The 12,413-nt window shown below is 43.0% G+C and overlaps 1 long non-coding RNA gene across 2 annotated transcripts in view; it reads right to left on the bottom strand.

The window, feature by feature from the left end:
- Positions 1-12,007, bottom strand: part of LOC114095582 (uncharacterized) — a 39,940-nt gene extending 27,933 nt beyond the window's left edge. For both annotated transcript variants that reach the window (XR_011707423.1, XR_003583283.2), the window contains exon 1: positions 11,765-12,007. This is a non-coding gene — a long non-coding RNA (uncharacterized lncRNA). The remainder of the gene's footprint in view (positions 1-11,764) is intronic.
- Positions 12,008-12,413: the final 406 nt, after the last annotated feature.

Raw genomic sequence — 12,413 nt, 5'->3', positions numbered from 1 at the left:
TTTACCCTTTGAACTTAGCAAGGGTCTTCTGGGATTCACTTTGAGTCTATGATTCTATTGGGTTTGTCATCTTGGTTTTGCCTAATTTTAGCATTTATTCCTGCCTGCGGCTACTGTTACTGTGATGTTTGCCCTTAGGGTTTTTAAGATTTGTTATCCTTTAATCATTAATTGGAATTTTCTGTGAAGAAGTTGCCTGTTTACTATGGAGTGATAAGGGGCAAGGCCACCCAGGTTGTTTGTGATGTTTCAAGGCCCTGTGGAAAGGCCTTCTGACTTTGAAGAAAAGGATTGACCTTCAGTTTTTCACATTGTTCTCAAAATCTGTTGTGCTTACATTACCATGAACTTAAAGACAATCCTTTTACAGCAAGATAGACCCTAACGTGGCCGACCACCTTCTGGGCGACCGTAGCTATGAAGTCAGAAGAAAAAGATCGAGGGCAGGGTAGAAACGAAACGACAATTCAGCATTCAATTCCTGCGGCATCTTAGAGGCAGAGAAAGGACACGCTTCTCCAGCTGGGCCTGGATGACATGATAACCTTTATGAACTCTGGTCCCCATGGATAATCAGTCAAAGCCTTTTCACTGGACTTGGCAGGGGATTCAGGAGGTGCTTTTGACTCAAGAACAAAACTTTGATTTGAAAGGGGCTGTGGTTTTTATTTTTCTTCCAAGGAGCAGACAACATAACCTTTCCTTTCTTATAGAAAACTGCATGCTGTAGGTAGAGAAATAAAGGCAGGATCTTTCACAGGATGTATTCCAAGTGTTTTAGGGTTGGGAACTCAGGGTCCCTCACAATACTTGCTGGGACAGGAAATTATTATTCTTTGGGCGAAACTCAGAGAGAAGGGGCATTATCAAAATGAGAGAGAATAAGCCAGCTTTTGCAGATGGAAGGGCAGCTGGCTAGAACGTCTGAAGAGTGCAGCCGTCTCAGGCACAGGTTTGTTGTCAGTGATTAAATAACTTCATTCCAGTGCGTTCCCTCTCCAAGGCTGTCATTTCTCAAGGTCTGTTCTCCAAATCTCTGGACTTCCCTCATTCAAAGGCTTGGGCACCCACTGCCTGGCTGATCTTCAACCCATTCCTTGGTCAGACTGACCCACCACGAATGCTGCATCTGTGAGCTGCAGAGTGTAAATGAACTCTGAATTCCTCGTGCTACCTTTATTTATTTTTTGTTTGGCCTTCTGACGTGAGTATTTCCTAACACAAATAAGACCAGATTCTTTTTTTCCAGAGCAGGTAGAAGGATGCTCTGTGATTACTCTGTCCACATGGATACTGTTCCATTTCTCATTTTCATGCAAATGCCACCTGCTTACACCCACCTCCACCACAATCACTCAAGTCCAAGTGATCGTTATTTCTCTCCTTAATAGTGACCAGAGAATCCAGCACCCTCTCTAGCCCTGTGGTTCTCAACCAGGGGCGAGGTACCATTTAACAATGTCTGGACACATTTTTCGTTATCACAACCAAAGCGGGTACTGCTGCCATCTAGTGAGTAGAGGCTGGGGAAGCTGCTGGACACCCTGCGATGCACAGGACAGCCCCACACGAAAGACTCATCTGATCCCAAATGTCAGTAGTGCCAAAGTTGAGAAGCCCTGCGTCTGGTTTGCAAAACCATATATACATACTGATGATTGATCTTGAAAGAACAGATAGGATCATGTCACTCTTGCTTAAAGCTTTTCAACTGTTCTTCTTCTTCTTCTTCTTTTTCTTATTATTATTGGCACCAGGGATTGAGCCCAGGGGTGCATAATTACTAAGCCGCAGCCCCAGCCCTTTTTGTTTTTGAGACAGGGTCTTGCTAAGTTGCTGAGGCTGACTTTGAACTCGTGATCCTCCTGCCTCAGCCTCCTGTGTCTCGGGGATTACAAGCTTGTGCTACCATACCCAGCGGTTTCTCATTATTCTTACGAAGATTTTTTTTTTTAAAGTCCATAGCTCCTTGAATATGGAGGATCCCTTTCTTCTTGTATCCTGTGTAGTAGCCAAACTGATTTTATTCTCCCCCCGCCCTCAGAAACCATCCAGCTTCCTACGTCACAGGGTCTTGCCACATGTTACTCCCTCTGGAATATCACTCCCCTCTTTTACCAGACTCCTCCCTTTTGACCTATTCACTACACCTTCCAATCCTTCCAAGACCTCAGCTCAAAAGTTACTACATCAGGAAGCCTTTCCTGACAGCACTTTGAGATGTAGCCTGAGATAAAATGTGGAGAGAGGTCTTCCATCCACCCTACCCCATGCCTGATCCTGAGAGTGAGACTGTCCAGGACACCCAGACCCTTCACAATTGTACTAAATAAGCAAATAAATCATTGGTGTTTTAGGCCCCCGGTGTCTTCAGGGGGCTTGTTATATAGTGACAGACAACTGACTCATTCTCGCTGGGCGGCTTGGACTGTGCTCTTCCGAGAGCTCCTTGATGTTACGTGGAATTTTCCTTTCGCCTCTCATGGGCTGTTGGCCATGCCCTGAATTCCTGAGTCATAGTTCACTAGGAAGGATAAAGTCATCTTTGCATAAGACCAGTGAGTTGGTGAGGGCCTTTCCATTCCCTCACTCTGTTCTATCAGCCCCACTAAAGTGGCACCACCAGACTGGGTATCAGCAGGGATTTAATCAGCTCACAGGGCACATCACTGCAGGAGGGGGATGGCTACAGTTTTGATGACCTTTCTGTTCCCAAATTCTGAAAGGGGAATCACTTAAAAAATGAGCCTTTTTCCAAAAAAAACCTTTTGTGGGAACTCTCAGGTGCCAACATTCTCCCCTGGCCCTCACCTCCTTACTCAGGGACCCCCTTCCACCCTTCCCGAGAATGTCTGTCCATACCCTTTGGCAATTTGACCTACGGGGAAGCCTCATGGGTCGAGTGTGGTCTGTCCCCTCTGAAACTCACGTTGAACTTTGCCATTGTGGTGGTGATGAGAGGTGGGGCCTGTAAGAGATCACCGGGTCCTTAAAAGGATCCATGTCTTCTCGAGGGACAGGAGGAGGTAATGAGCGCTGGGTGTTAGAGTGAGCCTTCCCTGGGTTTTGCTTCTTCTGCTCTCATCTTTCTCTGTTTCCAACTTCTACAGCACAAGGCCTTCAATAGCTGCAGCTACCTGGTATTGGGCTTCCCAGCCTCTGGAACTGTGAGCCAAAATAAACCTCTTTTCTTTATAAATTATTATATCTCAGATATTCTGTTATAGAAACAGAAAATGGACTAAGGTAATCATGTAAGGGAGAAATCTGAAAGAGGAAATGCTCTGGTACTGTTGGATTTTTGGATGATGGATTTCCTCTAAGAATCCCATGCTGAGGGTTCATGGGTATTCTATAGAACAAGTAGGTCTACAAATCTCATCTGGCTTCTTTCAGCAGGCAAGGTACATGTTCCCAGGGGTAGTCATCACTTTTCCGAGAACAAGGTCTACTCCACCCATATTTAAGGAACAGATAATGCCCTTCACTAGCCCAGTTCTTCTACCTGGCCTGGGTTTCTAGGAGATATCACACCCCATCACTGGGCACAAAGGGACTCGATTTCTTTCCTGTTCTGTCACATTACTAGCTATTTATTTTATGCACTACTAGCATATTAAAGGGACGCCCTTACCACTAATGACTGTTTCCTTTGTTACTCTTGGAGATAACACTGATAGACAGAGGGAGACCAAGTTATTCCATTTAGGCCTGTGAGTCCCAGACTGGAAACGTCTTGTTATAATGGACTTTTTTTTTTTTTTGAGCCTCTCATAAAGTGACTCCCTTTTGTAAGGGGCTTGATGTTTCTCCTGAAATGAAAAGTAATCCCAGGGTCCTTCACTTGAAGAACAGGATTGGACGTTAGGCACATGGGGAAAGACTAGACATCAAGGGTCAAGGAGAACCAGGCCTGGGCTCCTGGTGATGCACTGAGACGGCCTCATGAACATACAGCATCGCATCTCTTTGTGCTGTTGTGGGCCACAGGCTAAAGAATACTGGCTCTAAATCTGACCTGATTATAAATCACATTATCCAGATTTGAGATGAGCACTCATTTATATTCCTATTGTTATATCTTTAACTTTAGCAAAATCAGTTTTCGTGGGCAGGTGCGTTTTAAAATTTATTTCATTTAAAAAATCAACTCTATTATGGGATTTAACAGAAGAACATAACTGGCCCCAACTGGACAACACATGCCATACCTTCTATGGCATTCCTATTTGGGCTGAGATTCCTATCTGCCTGCTGCTTCCCTCTGAATTTTCTAGAAGCCACACGGGAAATCTGGGCTTTTCCACTCTATGTGGGAGTCTCTCTACAAAGCTTTCAACACACCTGGCCTCCATCAGGAAGGAAGGTGTAGCCATACTTGAAGGGAGTTCAACTGTTTCTACCCCTGGCTGCTCCACCCTCATCCAGATCTGGGGTGGTGACAGTTCAGGCAAGGGCTTCCCAGTTGCGTTCAGCTCTCTTTCCTTCCCAAACCTGAGCTCTTTTCCAGTTTGGGAAGGTCTTAATCTCTCTACTGTGGAGGAAAGCTTGGTTGACTGCATATTCTTGCAAACTCTGCTTTTACGCATCACTGCCTTTCAAAGGAAAACCCCAGCAACTCCATTCTTTTGTTCCTTTTGGCACACTGTGTGGCCTCTTGTGTCTTCCATGCCAAGTGGTAAAGGAGAAAGGGCCACAGGGAAGCCAAGGAATTATAGGGATGGGAAGATGACATCACACTATTCTGTAGGGAAGGAAAGGTCCCGACACCAGAGCAGGGTCACTGTTGTGTAAGCAGACAGGGTATGCGGGGAGCATGTGACACACAGGACCAGAGGGCAGGCCTGAGAACTTCAGAAGCTGCTCAAGGAGGCAGAAGATCCCATCAGAAACTGATGATGGGGAAAAAGGATCCAGGAGACTCCCACACCCACACAACAGGCCAAATGGAATTTAACCCACAAAGGCCACGAGGTGGTCACCTGGGTGCTCTGTGAGCATGTCAACACAAGGTGCACATCAGCTGTGTCCTGCCAGGCTGGAAGTGGAGGAGCTGAACAGAAACAGAGTCAGCTGCTAAGTTTATTTATTCTTGAGTTTTCCTAGGCTACCTAGCATTGAGTGCCAGAGCTATCTAATTGCCATGGAGACCTGAATCAGCTTTAGAGATGCTGGACACCACCCTGATTTTTGGACATCAAGCAAACAGTCTCTCTTTCTTTATCATGGAGCATAAAACCACCATATTACTATGCTAATAAGTGCTATTATTTAGAAAACTGATGACTACATAATAAAATACATAGTACACCATAGTAACAAAATAAGACCTCCCAGTAGCAAAAGGACAACATTAGGCAGGGCATGGTGGCAGACGCCTATAATCCCAGCAGCTTGGGAGGCTAAGACAGGAGGATCTTGAGTTCAAAGCCAGCCTCAGCAATGGCAAGATGCTAAGTAACTCAGTGCAACCCTGTCTCTAATAAAATATAAAAATTGGGCTGGAGATGTGGCTCAGTGGTTGAGTACCCCTGAGTTCAATCCCTGGTACCAAAAAAAAAAAGACACCATTAATAGCCACTATTTTAATTTTTTAGAGGGCTTTAAAGAATTTGATTGAAATAATGATTAAAGGTAGGTAAAATGTCCTTAATGTCCTTAATGTTTCTTCTGAAATGAAAGGTAATCCAAGTGTTCTTCACTTGAGGAACAGGATTGGATGTTAGGCATATGGGAAAAAAGATAGACAGTTAGGAGCATGGAAAACCAGGTCTGGGCTCCTGGTGATGAATTGAAAAGGTCTCATGAACATACAGCATAGCAGCCCCTCTGTGCCACACCAGAATTCCTGGGAGAGTGTAAGGAATGCAAATTCTCAGGGCCCAGCCCGGCCCTACTGAATCACAATCAGCAGTGTGTAAGATATCCAGGGGATTCAAGTGAGTATGAGACTGTGAGCCACTGATCTATGCAACTTTAATATTATAATAAATAATAAAGACACATTTATTTGTGGTAGCAGATTAAGGTCTTTGAAACAATACAGTTGATATATTAAGACAATAATTGTTTTATATAAGATACAGACTGCTATTGTAATTATTGCAAAATTATTCTCCTTGTTTTTCCAGGTAAACATTTACTTTTAGTTAGAATCATTTATGTATCAGTAGCTAATAAACAAATTCATCAGTTATAAAATCAACATACAAAAGGCAATAGCTTTCCAAAAAAAAAAAAAAAAAATCAATAGCTTTCCTGTGTATTAGGAAATTGGCAAAGGCTAATCATTGTTGATTCTCACATTTTCAATTTGAAGAAAAATTAAAGTGTTGCTTTTTGTGTACTTGAGGTTAATATCAGGATTGCAAGGGTCTGGAAAAGCTGTAACTCTAACAGTGACTCAAGGATAAGGGTGGATAAAGGTTGTCAACTAGGCTTTGAGCTTGGGTTTGGTAGAAAAGAATTGTGATATTGTGAAGAAGTTAGGCTTACTCTATCTGAGAGCCAGGTACATGGTACATTCCTACAAAACAAGTACCTTCTGGGCTGGGAGGTAGCTCAGTGGTAAAGTGCTCACTTAGCAAAAGGCCCTGGATTCAATCCCTCTACACCACAAAAATGATCCCCCCGCTGCAATCCAAACGTGGCTTAGTCATAGGTTGCACCTCTTACTTTAAATGTCATTGTTCATAGGAGGGCTGTGTTTCAGCACATAAGTGGTACCATAAATTGACCAAGTGAGACTGAGTCCAAGCCACTAGGTCATAGATAGTCCATAGACACTGAGTTATAGATGGTCTGTAGATGCCTCACTGTTATTTTATACAGCTGTCTTATTTTATAAGCTGTCTTAGATTCACACCCAATAGCAGAGGGCAAGACATGGCCAAATGGTACACCCCTGAATGCTTCTAGTAGAAGTTATATTCAGTAGGTGATATAGAAAGCACTGTGACAGCCCTGTCTAAACATTAGGTGTGTGTTAGTCAGATTTTCATCACTGTGACAAAATACCTGAGAAAAATCAACTTAAAGGAGGAAAGACTAGTTTTGTCTCAGTTTCAGAGGTTTTAGCCTATGGCTCCATTGCTGTGGGCCTATGGTGAGCAAACTATCATGGCATAGAGGACATAGTGGAGCAGAAATGCTCAAACTTGTGGCAGCCAAGAAGGAGAGAGGAGGAAGAGAGAGGGAGGAGAGGGAGGGAGGGAGGGAGAGGGAGAGACAGAGAGAGAGAGAGAGAGAGAGCGATCTGGGGACCTATTCCCTTCAACTAGGTTCTACCTGCTCTAGTTTTTACCATCTCCCAAAAATACATTCAGCTTTGAATCTCCCAATAGATTTATCTGTTGATGAGTTCAGGGCCCCTATGATCCAATTACTTCCCTAAATTCCTGCTTCTGTTCACTGTTGCACTGGGGACCAAGCCTTCAACACATGAGTCTTGAGAGGGGCATCTCATATCCAAACCAAAACAAGGTGGAAAATCTATTTTTAGTCTGGACCTAATTCAGGAAACATTTTTCTTATGAATTGATTGGATTCTGAACCCAATTCCATTATCACGGAAAGGCAGAAGGCTGGTGAGCACAATGGCTCAGGGCCAAGAGAATGTGCTCCCCAGTCTTCACAACTCATCCCAGTCATGTATAAGAGCAGAATTTGAGCAGAGTATTGGAAGGAATCAAACCCTACCTACATTCCATTGATTGTGGGAGCCTTGAGGAGTTGCACGTAGAAACCAAGAAATCTTTCTGCTTTCACTAAGAATGACTCTGATAGAAGAAAACAAATGCTCAAAGGAACAGCACATGATCCACAGAGTGGAATCCGCTGACCCAAATGCAACACCAGAGATGTTTTACCAGCCTCTTGGCTCTATCTGCCAAAGGATGCCCTTGTTAGAGAACAGGAAGTTAATATCAGAGTCTGACCACACATATTATAGTTTGTTATATATAAATAGGTTAAGAAAACTATGAAGCAGCAACTCTCAGGACTCCTCAGGTTCGTGAAACTCTTCATGGGGTCTGTAAATTTTTCCCTTTCCAACTGCATATCAGCTTAGGCCCAGATTTTCCTCAAATCCTTCAACCAAGACAGCGTGTAATGATGGGCAGAATGGAAAAGCAGATGTGAGAATCCAGCTGTTATCTATAAATCTAGTGAGTAAAGAGGTTTGTAAATATGTAAAATGAAATCACCGTCCTCACTGACATTTTTCTTAGAAAGCATAGTGACTTTTAAATAAAAACATTTATGTCAACCTGAATGGGTTCCTTATTATTTTCAAGTGACTTAATATCTTCAATATTCTCTATTATGGTAAGTATCCTTAGACTTAACCATATAAACAAAATCTCTTGGGGAATTCGTAATGATATTTAAGAGAATAAAGCCCCCCCCCCCCATCAAAACTTTTGAGAACCACAGTTCTCTAATTTCTCATTTTATAGTTTGAATCCCTGGATTCTCAGATTGTATGTTGTTCCCTTGACAGATGTGAGAGTCCCCAGCTGTTGCAAGGTGCTCCCATTGTGACTTGGGTGCCTGCCTTGCCTGGACACATTACAGCCCCCTTCAAGTCTTTCTGCCTTCTGCCTTTAAAGTCTCCCTGCCACCCAATTCTCCCCATCACACGACCTATAATCACAATTATGGCAATTAATTGCCAGATAATGCACAGGTGATAACTACCGACGTGAGGTGACTCAAGTTAGTTTCTTCTAACAATGTGTTTGCATCAGTTTTAAGAAGGTCTTTATCTGGGCCATGAGAGTGGCCTTCAGGGACTTTCAGCCTGTGCTTGCCCTCTAGGTCTTCACCATCGTCACCAAGTCATTACATGTCATCTTCCTCAGGGCCAGAACTTTCTTTTGGTTGGTGCCTCCATTGCTTTTATCTCTTTTTAGGTTCATAGCAAGATGTATCACTGGCAATAAAGATGAACCAACACAGAAATTTTATGTGCTGATCTTTGGAGTGTTTTCTTAGTATCCAGAAATGTTTGGTTTGCTTATTATAGACTTTTTTTTTTTAAAGCCAGTAAGTGGTTTTTTTTTTTTTTTTTTTTTTGTGGTGCTGGGGATTGAACCCATGGCCTTGTGCATGTGATGCAAGCACTCTACCGACTGAGCTATATATCCCCAGCCCCTAATAGTATAAATCCCCACCTGAGTCCAAAGGCCTGAGAACAAGAGCCAAGGTCTGGAGACCAGAGAATATAAAATCCCAGAACAGAGAAAGGGATTCACCTAACTCTGTCTTTTTGTTCTTTTTCAGACAACAAAGGATTGGATGTTGTGTACCTACATAGATGAAGGCAGATCTTCTTTACTCAATCTGTCATTCAAATGCTAATCTCTTCAGAAAACACCCTCTTCAACACACGCAGAAATAACATTTTACCAGCTGTCTGGACATCATTTAATCTGGTTAATTTAACATACAAAATTAACCAACATGGCAAATTACCCCCAAATGCAATTGTTTGGAGTAGCATTTATTATCTCATGGGTTTCGTTTGTTTGTTTGGTGCTGGAGATTGAGATTCAGGGCCTCTAGCGTGCTAGGCATATGCTCTACCACTAAGCTACACCCCCAGCCCCAAACAATTTTTTTTCTTTTCTTCTTTCATAGTTTTTGTGGGCCAGGACAGGCATGGCTTAGCTGGACCTTGTGTTTTTGGGTCTCTTGTGGGACACAGTCACGTGTTAGCTAGAGCTGCAGTCTTGTCTCAAAGCTCAGTTGGGGAAGGAGACACTTCCAAGCTAATCCAAGTGTCTGTTGGAAGGATTTGGTTCCTCACATACTATTGGCTGAAAGCCACCCACAGTCCTTCCACGTCTACCTCTCCAACACTGGGACCTGCTTCATCTAAATGTAAGACATGAGAAGACAATTAAAAAGTCATTATAGAAATCATGTTGTTCTGCAATCTAATCATGGAAGTGACATCGTATCATTTAAAAAAATTTTTAATTGTCAATGGATCTCTTATTTGTTTGTTTGTTTGTTTATTTATTTATATGTGGTGCTGAGGATTGAACCCAGTGCCTCACACATGCCAGGTAAGTACTCTACTACTGAGCCACACCCCCAGCCCTATTTTGTATTTTATTTAGAGACAGGGTCTTACTGAATTGCTTAGCACCTCACTGTTGCTGAGGCTGGCTTTGAACTTGTGATCCTCCTGCCTCAGCCTCCCAAGCTGCTGGGATTACAGGTGTTGTGCCACCGTGCCTGGCTGCATCCTATCACTTTTGCCTATTCTCTTTGTCAAAACAAATCACTATCCAGCCCACATTCAGTTACCTTCGTGAAGCATTTTCTGTGTATTCATCATTATGAGATTCATGCTTTTTAAGTGAATAATCTCACTTGGCTTCACAGCAGTCCTCTAAAGTCAATGAGAAGACACTGCTGGAAGTTACCTTCCTCCCTGGTGGCCCAGCCTTAATTTTGTTCAGGTGTCTATGCTCCATGCAGCCCTTATTGTAGGAGAGGTGACTCCATCACCTCACAAGATGAGCCTAAGCCTCTGCTTTATTAAAATCTGATAGTGCAAGGCCCTAGGTTCAATCCCCAGACCAAAAACAAACCAAGAAAACCCAGTGGTAGGCAACACCTGCACCATCCTCCAGCATTCAGTGACACACTGGTTCACATTATTTTCGAATGCTTTTCAAATGTTTATCTTGGTTCTCAACCAGAAAACAAGCTCTTTAAAGGTAGATCCAAAGCTCCTTTGACCCATCATAGCGTGGGGTTCACCTTCACTGCTGAATTTAGATAAGAAAAATTGATGTATGACCAAGTGTAGATTGTACTGACTGATTAATCTAATTTTACAGAGATAATATAAGTAATTCAAACTCTCCACAGAGCTTTGTTTCTTCCTTTTATGGGAGGCTGCCATAAAATTCATGTTTAGGTGATTAATAATAATAAAAATTTTGACAATAGTAGAAACTTCCATTTTAGTGCTCATGGGCCAACATTTATGTGTTTTTTGTTTGTTTGTTGTTGTTATTGTTGTTATTGTGTGGTGCTGGGGATTGAACCACGGCCTTGTGCATGTAAGGCAAGCATTCTACCAGCTGAGTATAGCCCCAGCCCCACCCAAACTTTATGTGTTTGTGTTTGTGTGCATGTGTAAATATACACATGTGTGTATATATACTTAATTCTTATAGCAGTTACAAGGTACACATTAATATTTCCATTTTATAGGTAAGGAACATTCTGAGACAGTGACCTGATCATGGCTATTAAATGTGGTGGGCAATTTAAATTTAAAAACATCCTCTGGGCTCCAAGGCCAGGCTCTTCCTTCTGCCATATTGTCTCCATCTCTGCTGCCTCTATCTGTTTAGGAGCCAAAGAAGGGGTGGTGTGTTAGTCAGCTTTCCTTTGCTGTGACAAAATACCTGAGATAGAAAATTGCAATGAAGAAAGATTTATTTTGGCTCATGGTTTCAATCCAATGGTCATTTGTTCCTGTTGTCTTAGGGTCTGAGGCAAGGTACCCCATCATGATGGAGGAAACCTTTTTTCCTCGTAGCAACCAGGAAACAGAGAGAGTAAAAGGAAGAGGCCAGGGTCCTCGTAGCCCACATGAGGGCATGCACCCAATGACCTAAGAGGTCTGCTAGGCCTCATCTCTTAGAGGTTTCACCACCCCCAGAATAGTGCCACAGCTAGCTACCAAGACTTTAGTATATGTGTGGTGGCACCCCCTTTCTCCACAGAAAAGTCTTACCTGGGCTTCTCCAGAAATCCTCACCATGGCTGATTTTAGGACTGTCAGCAAAAGAGTCTCTACAAAAGAGTCTAACGTAGATAAACTTCCAATTTTCGTGTTGCCCTGTTTTACTTGGCCACTGGCCGGGAAGACATCAGCACTCCAGGTGCTGGACACCCCCTTTCTAGTTTTTCACAAACATGTGTCCATGTATCCAGTAGAGTAGTTTGTAGAAATGTGTAAACAAGGCCTCTGGCCTTGAGCTGGGGCTTCACAGAGAAGTCTACATTTCTAAGATAAGAGAAGTTATCAACTGGGCTCCATGGTAACAGCTGGCAGGGGGAGGAAAGATAGGGGAGAAGCTCTCCCCTCCTCAGGTGCTGTCCTTGAAGGGTTAACTTGCTGAGAACAGTAAAAGAAAAAGCTGCCTTTATGTGAACTTCTGTAGGCTGGGTATAAAATTCTGAAATTACCTGTACTCGGGATTCAGGGAATTGATTGATTATAGCAAAAGCTGTGCCCTCTGAACCTGGCTGCAGCCAAATAAAACTGTTTCCTGCTATCTTCAGTGCCTTGCCTTGTCTGTCCCTCAACATATGGACTTTTAAGATCCAAACCATAAAAAAGTGGCATTATATGACAAGCCCTTATTTCTCAGAGCAGTTCG

This window comes from Marmota flaviventris, chromosome 4 (assembly GCF_047511675.1).
Source record: "Marmota flaviventris isolate mMarFla1 chromosome 4, mMarFla1.hap1, whole genome shotgun sequence".
Taxonomy (NCBI): domain Eukaryota; kingdom Metazoa; phylum Chordata; class Mammalia; order Rodentia; family Sciuridae; genus Marmota; species Marmota flaviventris.
Note: the sequence above shows the minus strand (reverse complement) of the source record. Positions and strands in the feature narration are given on the sequence as shown.